The sequence below is a fragment of the Symphalangus syndactylus genome, chromosome 7 (assembly GCF_028878055.3).
Source record: "Symphalangus syndactylus isolate Jambi chromosome 7, NHGRI_mSymSyn1-v2.1_pri, whole genome shotgun sequence".
NCBI classification, from domain to species: domain Eukaryota; kingdom Metazoa; phylum Chordata; class Mammalia; order Primates; family Hylobatidae; genus Symphalangus; species Symphalangus syndactylus.
The window spans coordinates 17162397-17177163 of NC_072429.2; the positions used below are offsets into that span (position 1 = coordinate 17162397).

The following is a 14767-nucleotide window of genomic DNA, read 5'->3' on the forward strand; positions in this document are numbered from 1 at the left end:
ATGAGTATACAAAGTGCCTTGCCTGCGCTTAAGGAAACAACTATGTAATCACTAAAATTGGATTTTGATTTTAGAAAGTCTTTCTACATACTACTTTTAAAATGTATTGGTCAACTTAAAAATGTTTATTACCCCGACAGGCACTTCCCAGAAGAAGAGCTTGATTGCTGGAAGGCAAAAAGCTCAGCCTTCATTATTTGATATTCATAAATGTGAAGTCACCTTCTCTCTTCTCGCCCCAGTCCATTAATACTGATCACAGGGGATCCCTGGGAAGAGAATACAGATTAAATTACCAGAGAATAAATTACTACTCTCCAAACAATATGTGTTTGTTAGAAAATATTGCTGTGAGTATAGACTCTCATGCCACAGAAACATGGGTATATAAAAAATGTAACACTCCATTTTTTTTTCTTAAGCACTGAACTTCATATCAATCCAGAGCCCCCATTCTGTGGAATAAATTTAGTGGAGTGGAATCAAATTAGTCAGTTGTGGGTAAGATCAGTCTTTCTAGGTTAAACTCAGTAGTTTGAGCATTTCTTTCTCTCCACCCTTCTTCCTGGAATGGCAGGTAGCATCATGGCATCAGGGAGAGAAGCCCACTGTCAGCCATTCACAAATTCCTCTGCAGTATGGGAAATGATGCAAAGCCTTGGGTGATGTGGTTGGCTGCCCTCAGCCCTCTTGGCCCTCAACATCCCATGCAGCCCTCTTTCCCTTATTCCTCTGTGCAAGGTTGCTGCCTCCCATGAATCCAGGTGAGAAGTGGGGTACAAATTCCCTCTACCGTGATTTTCCCAAACATACTCTGGCATGTACTTTTCCTTTTGCAACAAACACTAGCTCAAACACTAGCTCCTTTGCTGAGAGTCCCCGATTAGCATGTCACTATTTAGTTTTTCTTTCTGATTCTCGTCTCCCATATAAAAAGTGTGTTTAGTTTTGAAAAACCTCAAAAAGTCTTACAACCTTCACAAAAGTTGTAAGACTAATATAATGAACATTTGTATACCTTTTATATAGATATGGCAATGATTACGTTTTTTGTCTCATTTGCTTTGTTTCTCTCTCTCCTCTCTCTCTCTTTTTTCCCTGTATCAATGGAGTTAGTTACCTACATCATGACATTTCACCCTGAAATACTTCATCATTTGTCTCTGTAGAATAAAGCATTTTTCTACCTTATCGAATTTGGGGATTTAGTATTGATGCAATGCTATTACTAATATACATACATATACAACAATTTTCACTTGTCCTAGCAATGCCCTTCTTAGAATGTTTTCTTTCTCATCTAGGATCCTATCTGAAATCATTGACTGCATTCAGTCATCAAGGATCTTCACTCTTCTTTAATTGAGAATATCAGCTCCAAGAATGATCTTGTCAGAGTGCAGCAATGGGCGGGGAGGTGAAAGTTGGGAGGGAGAAACTAATTTTATTCTTTAGGTCTAGTCCTTGGTTTTTAAAGTTTAGAATCCAAGAGATTAATTCTTTTGTCATTATTTGCATTTTTGCATTTAGATGCCTAAACTGTGAGCAGTGAGTACCAGCCAAGGAAGACTGAATGGGGAAGAAAGCACACTAGTTAATATTAATATTACATTTCCAATTATTGTCCTGCCCAATGGATTTGTATCTTTCATTGAAGTGGATTCTTCTACTGTGAGAGTTTTTGACAGTCCTCCCATGTCATCTTGTTCTGCCTTGTAGAACTCAGCTTCTGGAGGACAATGTTCTTCCCTCTCATCTTAGTCTGTTTCTCCTCTGATTCCCTCCCTACAGGTGTATTATTGCAATTGAGGCCAGAGAGCAAATTCTTTTAGCTGGCTTTTGGAAGGACTTTTTGGGCATGCCCTAAATTTTAAAGGACAATTATGTGAATCAAGTATGAAGTCAGTGATATTGTGGAGGAAAATTTGAAGGACCCTGGTAATGAAGTGAATTGCTTTCACACAGGCCTAATTTAGCTAAAAGCCTCAGTAGCAGCCTCAAATTAAATATTGCAAGTTAAGAGTGTCTTTGTTTTTTGATAGTCTCTGAAAATGTTTTTTGGAGAATGAGCTCAATTTATTAATTACAGCTGATAACTTCTGAACTTTAAATCAGTCACGGGCTTCCAGCTTAACAACGTCACTACTTTTGAGATGCTTGTATTGTAAAGCCAACAACTTTATGACAATGAAATAAAAGACCTTTGTGCTAAACAGTATTTTATTTGACATCAGGGAGATACTGTGTAAATACTTCACTGGTGGAAACACAGAACAGTAATTATTCTTTTTCAAATAATAGCATAAACAGTTGAGCTTGGATTCTGGGATTTACTCAATAACTCTGAGCGTGATTTGCTGCTGCTGAGATGTACAGAAAAAAAGAAAAGAAAAGCAAAGAAAAAAGAAAAGAAAAGAGACCCTTTGAAAGACAAGTTACAGACTGGGAAAAATATTATCTATGTATCTATATGGCAAAGGACTTATATCAAGAATATACAAAGAACTCTTACAGTTCAGAAAGAAGGCTAACAACTCAATTAAAAAATGGGCAAAAGGTGTAAACACTTTGGCTAGTAAGTACACAAAAACGTGCTCAGTAACATTAGTCATCAGGGAAATGTAAACTACAGTGAGATATCACTTCACACCCACTAAAGTTAAAAAGAGTACTGATACCAAGTGTTAGCAACCCAAATGTCCATCAACATGTGAATGAAGAAACAATTTTTATCATGTTCATGCAATGAGTTCCTACTCTGCAATACAATAAGCAGGGATGAGGCAACAGCATGCATGGATAAACCTCAAAATAGTTATGCTGAGTGAAAAAGTTAGGTAAAAATGATTCCATACTGTATTATTCCTTTCATATAAGATTCTAGAAAATGCAATACAATCTATGGCAACAGAAAGCATACCAGTGGATGCCTGTGAATGGGGATGGAGAGGAGGCAGGGTGAGGGGAGATGGATTACACAGGAACATGAAGAAACTCTTAAGGGGATAATGCATGTGTTCAGTATCTTGATTGTGGTGATGGTTTCATGAGTGTATAGATATGTCAAAACTCATCAAATTGTACACATTAAGTATGTATACATACTTGTGCACATAAATATATGTAATTTATTATATGTCAATTATACCTCAAGCCATTAAAACAAGAAAAGCATAGGTTGGGAGAAAATATTTGCAATACATAAAACTGGTAAAGGACTAACATCCATTATATTAAAGATGAAAAAAGTTGCTACAAATCAATAAGGAAAAGAGGCAACTCAATAGGAAAATGGACAAATTTCTCTAATGGAATATATATCTGAACAGTAACATGAAAGTTAAAAGGCAGGAGGAAGGTCAATAGAGTTAAAATGCTTGCACATCTTTGAGTTTCTTGGGAAGTGGCCAAGATACTCATTTATATTAGACTTGGATACATAAAGAATGAATATTGTGATTTCCAGGAAAACCACTATAAGGTAAGAATGTATGACTAATGAGACAATAGAGAAAGAAAATTTAATAATAAAAATATTTAATCTAAGAAAAATATAAAAAGAGAAAAGAGAAAGGGTGAGAGATTTTAAGACCGTTGACTTAAATTTACAATAAATTAGTATTAGTTTATAAAACTAGGACATATGTATATGATGTAGTTTGTTGTGTTTGTGTACAAATTTTTTATTCTTTTAAACTATTTCAAAATAAAAAAATGAAAATAGACAAAGAAAAAAGACAAATTACTCACAAAGAAGCCAAAAACAATACTGACTTCTAAACATAAACGATAGAAGTCAGAAGACAATGGAACAATGTCTGGAAAAAATGGAAAGAGAATAACAGTCAATTTATAATAGAATGTCAAACAAAATTTTATATGAAGACAAAATTAAGACTTTTTATACAAATAAATACTAAAAGAATTTTTGAGCAACAGACTCACTGTAAAAGACATAATAAATTACTCAAGGGGAAGAAAAATGATCCCAGATTATAGCACAGAGATGAAGGAAGTAGCGAAGAGCAATAGGATGGGAAGTGTGTGTGTGTGTGTGTGTGTACAGATCTTTTAGAATAAACTGCACATGAATTCATTGTAAAAGTCTGGGTTTGCAGTTTGGATTTCCTGGGATGCCAGCTCTGAGGACTCTGAGACAGTGTGTTGTACATGATGTTTATTAAAGGGTTCCCTTGGGATAAAAACTTGTGAAAGTCAGGGGGAAAGAAGAAAGAGTAGGCAGAGAGATTATCTTAAACACACTATTTTGTCATTGTTGAAAGTGTAAATTGAAAAATTTTAAGGGTAGGGATTCTATCTTAAAGGTGGGGAAAGAGGCTGGGCGCAGTGGCTCACTCCTGTAATCCCAGCACTTTGGGAGACTGAGGTGGACAGATCACGAGGTCAGGAGATCGAGACCATGGTGAAACCCCATCTCTACTAAAAATACAAAAAATTAGCCAGGCATGGTGGCGGGTGCCTGTAGTCCCAGCTACTCGGGAGGCTGAGGCAGGAGAATGGTGTGAACTCGGGAGGCAGAGCTTGCAGTGAGCCAAGATGGTGCCACTGCACTTCAGCCTGGGTGACAGAGCAAGACTCTATCTCAAAAAAAAAAAAAAAAAAGTTGGGGAAAGAGTCTTTGTTTTCATGTCCCTTGACTTATAGTTACAGGGCTACTTAAGGAAGCAAAAATCATAGAGAATTAAAATACCCAATAAAATATTTGTTAATAAGCTGACCATTTATGAAATTTGTTCTCACTCAGAAACACATTCTATGCTAATTAGCTTGCCAACAACTCTGCCAATATTTTATAATAGAGAGCTTCTCTAAACATTTAACCAAATAATATAAATAGTTAAAAAATGCCAGCATATTAGCTTTCTATTGCTGCATAAGACATCACCACAAACTTAGTGGCTCAAAACAACACACATTTACTATCTCACAATTTCCATGGGGCAGGAGCCCTGGTGTGGATTAGCTGGTTCCTCCACTCAGGGTTTCATGAATCTCATGAGTCTGAAATTACAGTGTTAGTTGGGACTCTGATCTCATTTGAGATTTGTGGTTGTCTTTCAAACATGCTAGTTGTTGGCAGGATTCAGTTCCTTGTGATTATAGGGCTCAAGTCCCCATTTCCTTGCTGGTTGTCAACAGGGATCGTTTTCAGCTCCTAGAGGCTACCCTCTTGTCTTTGCACATGACCATCTCCATGGGCAGTTGTCTTAGTCCATTTTTGTATTGCTATAAAGGAATATCTGAGACTGGGTAATTTATAAAGAAAAGAGATTTATTTGGCTCACAGTTTTGCAGGCTGTACTTGTATGGAACCAGCATCTGCTTGGGTTCTGGTGAGGCCTCAGGAAGCCTTACTCATGCTGCAAGGTGAAGGGGAGCAGGCATGTCACATAGTGAGAGAGGGAGCAAGAGAGACGGAGGAAGAGGTGGCAGACTCTTTTTAACAATCAGAGCTTGGGGTAATGAATAGAGTCAGAACTCATTACTGGGAGAATGGCACCAAGCAATTCATGGGGCATCTGTCCCCATGACAAAAGCACCTCCCATTAGGTCCAACCTTCAACACTGGAGATCAAATTTCAGCATGAGATTTGGAGAGGACAAATATCCAAACTGTATCAGCAGTTCACACATGGCAGATTGCTTCTCCAAGGCCAACAAGAGGAGCTCACACCAGTTGGCTACAACAGAGACTTACAAAAAGAATAACATTACAGGTGTGACTATCCCGTCATATGTACAGTCCCCACTCTCACTCATGAGGAGGAAATTATACAGTTGGTGTACACTGGGGGCAGGAATCTTGGGAGCTGTCTTAGAATTCTACTTACTGCAGCAAAAGTTAATGACATCAATGAAAATGATGTTTAGAGAAATGCTTGATTCCTACTCAGATCTATTGATCAGAGGGTAGGCCAGCTAACAAACAAAACAAAACAAAACAAAACAAAACAAAACACACAGTAATTATAATGTTTCAAAAGGGAATGATTTGGGTATCAAACGATTAAGAGATGCCCTTGGGAAAAAATTGTTAAATGCCCTATTTTTACAAAACACTCAGATAAACTGTCTTGAAATGAAGGCTGTTGTATTCACTTCCATTCAATTTATTAGACAAATTTTGTTTCTCTAAATACAATTAAAAGCTGATTCTGTTTTGTCCTAATAATTTAGAAGGCAATTATAACTTAAATTTTGTAAATTATAAAATAAAAACAGAAGTAATTTCATTTTGTAAAATAAAACCCCAATCACTTTTCCACCCCCTCTCATTTATTAGGAAATTTTGGTCCCTTTTTATACTACTTCATGTGGCCTTTATCTGGGAACAATTTCCCTTGGGTAATCAATGCCTACACTTGAAAAATGCATGATTTGGGGGGAGATGATTTGGTGTATCATATTCAGGAACTTTTGCCAGCTAGTGGTTAGCTATCATTCAAAGCTGCCACCCAGTTAAGAGGAATAAAATACCATTTTTAATATCTATGGGTATCAGCTCAGCTGGTAGATTAAGCATGAAACTATTCATTGAACCATAGTTTTAGTTTTTCCCAGGGATAATACTCAAAGTTATTTACAAACAGTAAGGCATGGTTACTGAGTAATCAAAATGGATGTCTTCCATAAACAACCAGTAGGGGCATTCTGGGGCATTTCAGGCAAATATCATCTAGTTTTGGTTATTGCATTTCACACTGGGCCAATGTCCTACTGCATTCTTAACTCCAGCTAATTTTACAAATTATTATGCTGATACCACACTAGCTAAAGAAAGAGAGTAAATTTCCTGTCAAACCATTTAAGAGTCCAAATCTCAGTACTCAAGTACTTTAAAAGACTCATAGAAACTCTTCTTCTACCCCTGAACAACCTCCTTTTCTCAGAATGACATCCCCAAAGGGAAGACTGAATAAGGAGGGAGAGAGACTTGTTCAGTCTGCATTCTGGGAGACTGTACATGGGATACCTTAGACTTACACTCCAGATGTTAAAAATAAATTGTTATTATTACTATTTTTGTCTTGTAAAAAGAGGTGAGGAGAGAAAGAAGTCTATACTATATGGTCAGAGCAAAAGCTTTGTGGAATACTGGCTGCTAAGAAGCAGGTGCGTTGACTTTGGTGACATTTTCAATGTAAGGTTAGATCAGTGCCAAGCCTAAGGGTTATGCATGTCATGGCCTAAAGGTGGGTGCCTGTTAAAGTTTTTTGTACTCAGCACCTCGTCTGACTCATTGTAGTACTGTCCTTTCGTTAGACCCTTGACCTTAATAAACAGAGAATTCCTACATCTCCTTTCCCTGGAAAAAGATTTTTGAAACACTGCAAACATTCACATGTTCAGACTTCTTTTCACTGTTCTTGTTGATCCTTTACTTATCTACTTATTTTCAAAAGTACATATATTTAAAAGTATATGTATATATATATGAATGAGTTGTGTTACAAACATATATAGATGTATGTTTGTAGATATATGTATCTATAGACATATGTTTTACAAACATATAGATGTATGTTTGTAAAACAACTCCCCAAATGTAGAAATATAGAGAGGAAGAAAGTGAAGATCTCCTTTCAGGTGTTCCTGTCATCAGATTACTCATTCTCTTCTCTAGAGATGATTGTTGCTATTGCCTGGTCCTTCCACACTCTCTTCTGTGCATTTGTACACATACAGATGCACATCTGCCTACATGAACTCAAAAAATTAAGAGGATCATCCTTTACGTATTGTTTTGCAACATTTTATTACCTCACAGTATACTTTATAAAGTTTTCCATGGGAGGAGCTATAGCTGGATCCTAGTCTTTTTTTTTTTTCCCTTCAACTTTTATTTTAAGTTCTGGGATACATGTGTAGGATGTGCCAGTTTGTTATACAGATAAATGTGTGCCATGGTGGTTTGCTACACAGATCAACCCATCACCTAGGAATTAATCCCAGCATCCCTTAGCTGTTCTTCCTAATACTCTCCTTCCCCTTACCCCACCATCAATAGGCCCCAGAGTGTGTTGTTCCCACCCATGTTCCTGTCCATGTGTTCTCATCATTTAGCCCCCACTTATATGTGAGAACATGCGGTGTTTGGTTAGTTTGCTGAGGATAACGGCTTTCAGCTCCATCCATGTCCCTGCAAAGGACATGATCTCATTCCTTTTTATGGGCTGCATAGTATTCCATGGTGTATATGTGCCATATTTTCTTTATCCAATCTATCATTGATGGACATTTGGGTTGATCCTATGTCTTTGCTATTGTGAATAGTGCTGTAATGAACATAAGCATGCATGTATCTTTATAATAGCATGGTTTATATTCCTTTGGCTATATATACCTCATAATGGGATTGCTGGGTCAAATGATATTTCTGCCTCTAGATCTTTGAGGAATAGCCACACTGTCTTCTACAATGGTTGAACAAACAGTGCAAAAGCATTCCTTTTTTTCCACAACGTCACCAGCATCTGTTGTTTTTTGACTTTTTAATAATAGCCATTCTGACTGGCATGAAATGGTATCTCATTGTGGTTTTCATTTACATTTCTCTAATGATCAGTGATGCTGAGCTTTTTTTCATATGTTTGTTGGCTGCATAAATGTCATCTTTTGAGAAGTGTCTTTTCATGTCCTTTGCCCACTTTTTAATGGGGTTGTTTTTTCTTGTAAATTTGTTTAAGTTCCCTGTAGACTGAATATTAAACCTTTGTCAGATGAATAGATTGCAAAATTTTTCTCTCATTCTGCAGGTTGTCTGTTCACCCTGATGATGGTTTCTTTTGCTGTGCAGAAGCTCTTTAGTTTAATTAGATCCCATTCGTCAATTTTTCCTTTTGTTGCAATTGCTTTTGGCATTTTCATCATGAAATCCTTGCCCATGCCTATGTCCTGAATGGTATCGACTAGATTTTTTTCTATGGTTTTTATAGTTTTGGGTTTTACATTCAAGTCTTTAATCTATCTTGAGTTAATTTTTGTATAAGGTGTAAGGAAGGGGTCCAGTTTCAGTTTTCTGCATATGGCTAGCCAGTTCTGCTGGCACCATTTATTAAATAGGGAATCCTTTCTCCATTGCTTGTTTTTGTCAGGTTTGTTGAAGATCAGATGGTTGTACATGTGCAGTCTTATTTCTGAGTTATCTATTCTGTTCCATTGGACTCTGTGTCTATTTTTGTACTAGTACCATGCTGTTTTGGTTACTGTAGCCTCTTAGTATAGTCTGAAGTCAAGTAGCGTAATGCCTTCAGCTTTGTTCTTTTTGCTTAGGATTGTCTTGGCTATGCAGGCTCTTTTTTTGGTTCCATATGAAATTTAAAATAGTTTCTTCCAATTCTGTGAAGAAAGTCAATGGTAGCTTGATGGGGATAGCATTGAATCTATAAATTACTTTGGGCAGTATGGCCATTTTCATGATATTGATTCTTTCTATCCACGTGCATGGAATATTTTTCCATTTGTTTGTGTCCTCTCTGATTTCCTTGAGCAGTGGTTTGTAGTTTTCCTTGAAGAGGTCCTTCACTTCCCTTGTAAAAATACAGAACGCTTCATGAATTTGCACATCATCCTTGTGCAGGGACCATGCTAGTCTTCTTTGTATTGTTTCAGTTTTAATATATGTGCTGCCAAAGTGAGCACCCCTAGTCTTTTTAAATGCTACATGATAGTAGATTCAAAATAGCAACCATGCCAACATGAATTGTGTACCTGTTATGTCAGGCAGTGTTCTGGCTCTTCAAGAGTGATACCTCATTTAATTTTCACAGCAAAACTCCACAAAGAAGAAAATCTTATCTTCTTCTTTTTACATTTGAGGGAAACGGAATCACTGAGAAGCTAAGCAATTTGACCAAGGTCACACAACTAGTAAGCAGTAGAACTGAGGTATGAACCCAAGCAGGCGAATTCTGGAGGCTTCGTTCCACTTTGCTCCTAATATAAACATACCATACTTTATTTAATATTCCCTTGTTCTTGTATACTTAAGTTACTTCAATTTGATTATTATAAATAATGTTGCACTGGAAATCCTTGTTTATGGCTTTGTATCCATGTGCAAATATTTCTGTAGGATAGAGCCCTAAAAATGCATTCTCTGGGTCAAAAGACATGTGCGTTGCAAAGTGTTATCATTCAGGTAAGAGGAGGCCTATTGCATTTTATTTACCTTGACCATGACCAAATTCAGAGCATGATATAACAGGTATGTCTTCAGGACTTGAGAAATGCCTGAGCCCTCAAACCCAATTTATCTTTTATACCATGATCTCATTCTTTGTTTCCCGGACTCTCCAATACTCCTCCCCTGATTTGTCTCTAAGAAGGAGTTCACTAGTCCAGATGTTGCTATGACCCAAATTACTGTTTATTTCATTTGTATTCGACTTGTCTTATAATGGTGCAATTAGCATGCCTAGGAAGTCCTTTTGCCCAGGGGATTGGGAGTAGGGACCAGAGTTCTCTCTCACTGGGACCTCCTCAGGTCTTGTTGGTTGAATCCTAATAGTGCTGTTGGTTATGCTTTTTCTTGTGGTCACAAGAACATGAACACATCTTCTCTGTCTTATTTTGTTTATTCAAAGATGTCATCGACTTATACTTTTTTCCTAAAATTTTAAACTTTACTCATCTTGCTTTTACTAATCTTACTACGTTTTTCCCTTCCACTATAACATATTCACTTTTGGAGCAATATTGAAACTCAACATAGATGTCATTTGTTCAAGGTCACACATATCTATATTAAGTGCCTCATTTAGATGGGTGCCTTAACTGGGTACAAACAGCTAAAATATCTGAATAGTGAAGTATTTTTATCTTGATTTGCTGTAAATGCAAGCAGAAATTCATATCTGGGTGCCTTAGGCATGGAGTGAAAAGGGGTTATGTTACCGAGAGTAAGAAATAATATTTAATATGAACACTTCTCTTTCTTGGGAACCACATGAGAGTCCTCACCTGGATATACAAAGGGACCATTTTTATGAGGCCCTGACTCCGTGATAATTTTCAGAGAAGACAGAATTTGAGCTTGTAGGTAGAATTGTATTCTGCTTTCCTAGAAAATATTCTTTCTATTTATACCTCAATAACAATCTATGCTTTACTGGATCTTTAATAAATATTTGATACTGTATTTTGTTCTTTGTCCCTTAGGCAAACTGATATAGAATGTCTAAATCAGGTGTTTAAGAGAAATTCAGTTACAGGCCTCCTTTCATTTTTACATCCACTCTACAACTTAGTCAAATATATTTTTTTCTGTATTTTAACTCTCCATTGCCTATTTAACTAATGACCTTTCTCACCCTCCACAAAGACGGAAATTAATTCAAAAGTCTTATCACTGAGTTAAAGTCAATTTCTGCAATATAGCTTTGACCTCTTTATAGATTCTTGTGAGTCTTCCCCATGAAAATCTTCCCGGCTCATGAGACAAGGCGGTCATAAGGACAAGTCTTCCCACCTGAAGGGGGCACTGCCAGTGAGCAGTGAGTGCAGTAAAGTGAGTTGCAGTCAGATGTGAACCATCAGTGGAGATGTTGAGGGGTGTCCCGAAAATAGTATCTTCTGTTATCACCAAGTCTGCCATCACACAGAATAAGCCACTGAGGCATTTTGAGTTCTGGAGCATTTCCCAGATTTATTTCATCTCTTCTGCTCTCCTTTTTGGTAGGAAATGCACAAGGTTAAGTAAACAAAGCACAAAGGCAGGCTGCCCATGGACAGTAAACTAGAGGTGGTAAGTGAAAGTTCTTGCATTTGTTGATTAGATTTGAGACACATAATCTGTTTTCTATTAAAATATGATGTCCTAGCAAAAGCATTTGTGGGGAAAAAACACTAGACACAATACTAACAAAGATGTATCTGTTTTAGTTGAAATGTCTACCTTATACTCTCTTGGCCAACCAGCTATCGTTAGATTGATTAATTGGAAAAGGTGAAATATGTATATCACCTAGTTTCTATTTAAGTTTCAGACATTTCCCTCTTTACTGATAATTAAAACATCATTTGAGTCCGTACTTTGAACTTATTTACACCTGATTCCTGAGAGTTCCTATTTTCCACAGAAGTAAGTGCCTTGATAAAAGCTAAGTTCACTATCTTCCTCCTGCTCATTGTCATATGACAGCACATTCTCACTGAGGAAAAGAACATTTTGATGTTGTAAGCATCTCTGAATTTTCATAGCTCTGCCTTGCAGTTTCCATATATTCTAAAAATGCATGGAAATTTCCATAGGAGACACTAAACCTGCCCATCACTTTGGTGTAATGGGCAAGTAGACTTTGTGGAAACTGTTTCCTTACAGAATTCTTAGTTAGAAAAATATATCTCACTTCCCTGTGGGATTTGATTAAATGGAAGAAAGGCACAACACATCTCTTACCATCTTTTGACATCATAAGGTAAATTAATTATATTCATGACTCACTCTTAGTACAATCTAGCCGAATCACAGAGATGTCTGAATAGTTCTAACTATAGCCGCCATGAGGTTTCATTTGAAGTCACTGCTGCATATTTACGAATAAATACATTTTTGCTGGGTTAGCTCTGGAAAATATTATTAAATGGAGAAGGAGCTTGTCTGAGATGAATTCCTTTGAGCAGGAGAACATATTTAAACTACTGTGAATTCTGAATTGGTAGTATTTTTCAGGCTAAGGTCCATCTAAACAGAGATTCCTAGTTCATTTAAGTATGAGATGTTATGATGAAGTTATTGGTTTCTTGGACTATTCTATTGAAAGAAAGGGGAGAATTTAAAACATACATGAAATTGCTTTATTTTTTGAGACTGTGTCTATACTAGAATGAGATTGACTTCATGAGCTCCATATAAAAACCACCTTCAGCTTCCTGCCATTGAATGCAGCACCATCCTGAACTTGAGACAGCTACATTGCTGCCGTGACATTTTGCTGATCCCAGGCTCCCTTGCCCCAGCTGCTGGCTAGGAATCCTTCTGGAGTAGCCTGATCCTGTGGGACCGTGAGTGAAGAGCCCACCTAACGCTAAGGATTGTCTCTGCCTGGAATGCTGGACAGACAGACTCTACTACCAGACTGGGAACATTTAGATATTAGTTCAAGCTTGGATCTAGGCTGACTTTCCCACATTCTTTTAGGCTTCCAATATTGGGAGCCTAAAGTAATGAGCCTCTAGTCTTCAGAGCCAGGTCTAGAGTCAGTTAGTTCTCTGAGTCCTGGTCCTATTTATCCCCACTTTCCTTTTCTATCTACCAGCCTATGCCATTGGCAGACATCACCGGAATTATAACAGGCATGTGCTCAGAAAAGGAAAAAAGACAACTGAACTTGAATATGAGATCTCAAACAACTAGATAGGCAAATCTACTTTAATGATCTCCCAAAGTAAATCTAATGAACTATTGTCTAAGTATCATCTTCTGTTAAGAGTTTTATTTATTGTCCTCCTTTCTATTTGAAAGGATAATGGAGAGCTGGTTAGATTTCCAGATGTATTACAATGAGTGGTTAAGTTATAAGCCACTGGATGTCACTCTTAGGCTATGCAAGTGTAGCTAGCTGCAGTGGAGATTTTCCAGAGTAAACTGAAGGTAGAGAGTTACAGGATATAGCTGGGGTTAGAAACCAATTGAACTGTTTGGATAGGTACATTTGCAATGTCAGTGAATTACAGCAAAGTTTACCCTTAGGTTCCTATATATTTTCTCTAGACTCATTTCTCAATGGCAGTTAAACAGGACTAATAATCAGAGAAAAATCCCCTTAGCACCAAAAAGCCAAAAAGACACTCATTTATCCATTCAATACCTCCATTAATCACATGCTATAAGCAGGGTATTGGGCTAATGAACTATGGGATTACAAGAAAAAGTGAGTTCATAGCATGCATACATTTAACTTACTGAAATTCAACTATGGCAAAAAAAATGAAAGAAAAATAATATACAAATTGTAGGAAATTCTGCAATTTCCTACCATATTTATGCCTCGGAGTAATTGTACCTACTCTCTGTCTCTCAGCCTTAAGCCCAGGCTTTTATACTCTGCTCTGTGACACTGGAGGCAGGAATCTGCAGACTGCATTTCCCAGACTTTTTTGCTATCTAGCTTCTGGTTAGGTTCTGCCGACTGGAGGCACTGGCAGGATATCAGAGGGTGATAGGAGGGTAGAAGGGATGCTCTTTCTGTTTTCAGTTCTGGTCGAAGTCCCGCCATCAGTAGCACTCAAGTAGGACTCCAGCTTATTTTAGCATTTCCAGCATTAGTTCCACAGTGGCTCCTTCAGAGGTACCACTAGGAACTGCCACGTTCCCTCTTAGCACTCACCACTGCAGTCCAAGTAGCAATCACGTGACATCCCCTCAGAGGTTGCTGAGCCAGCTGTGCAGTGACACATTCGTGGTTGGAGAATCTGCTCTGTGGAGACCCTTCCCCCAAGAAATGGTGTCCTGGTAACACCATTTATTCTCTTTTAATCTTCCAGCCCTAAGAATCATAGCTGCTTTCTAAACTACAAATACCAGAGGTACCTGAACACCATTTTTTGTTTGTTTTTTTTTTTCTTTTTGCTCTTTCAGCCCTCCAGTCTCTGTATAACTGATCTCCTATATTAAATCACCTCTGTTTGAAACACTTGGCATGATTTCTGTTTCTGTTTTCCTGATGGGATCCTGACTGCAGTAAGAATGAGATGAGAGGCCAGGAACACGCCTGTAACCTCAGCACTTTGGGAGGCTGAGGCA

The 14767-nt window shown here is 37.5% G+C and overlaps 1 long non-coding RNA gene and 1 other non-coding gene across 2 annotated transcripts in view; one reads left to right on the forward strand and one right to left on the reverse strand.

The window, feature by feature from the left end:
* LOC129486036 (uncharacterized) overlaps positions 1-14767 on the forward strand; it is a 160686-nt gene that overhangs the window by 21495 nt on the left and 124424 nt on the right. The gene's annotated exons all lie outside the window — the stretch shown is intronic.
* LOC129487155 (U6 spliceosomal RNA) lies at positions 9557-9663 on the reverse strand. The gene has a single exon (XR_008659256.1). It is a non-coding gene; the product is annotated as a U6 spliceosomal RNA (small nuclear RNA).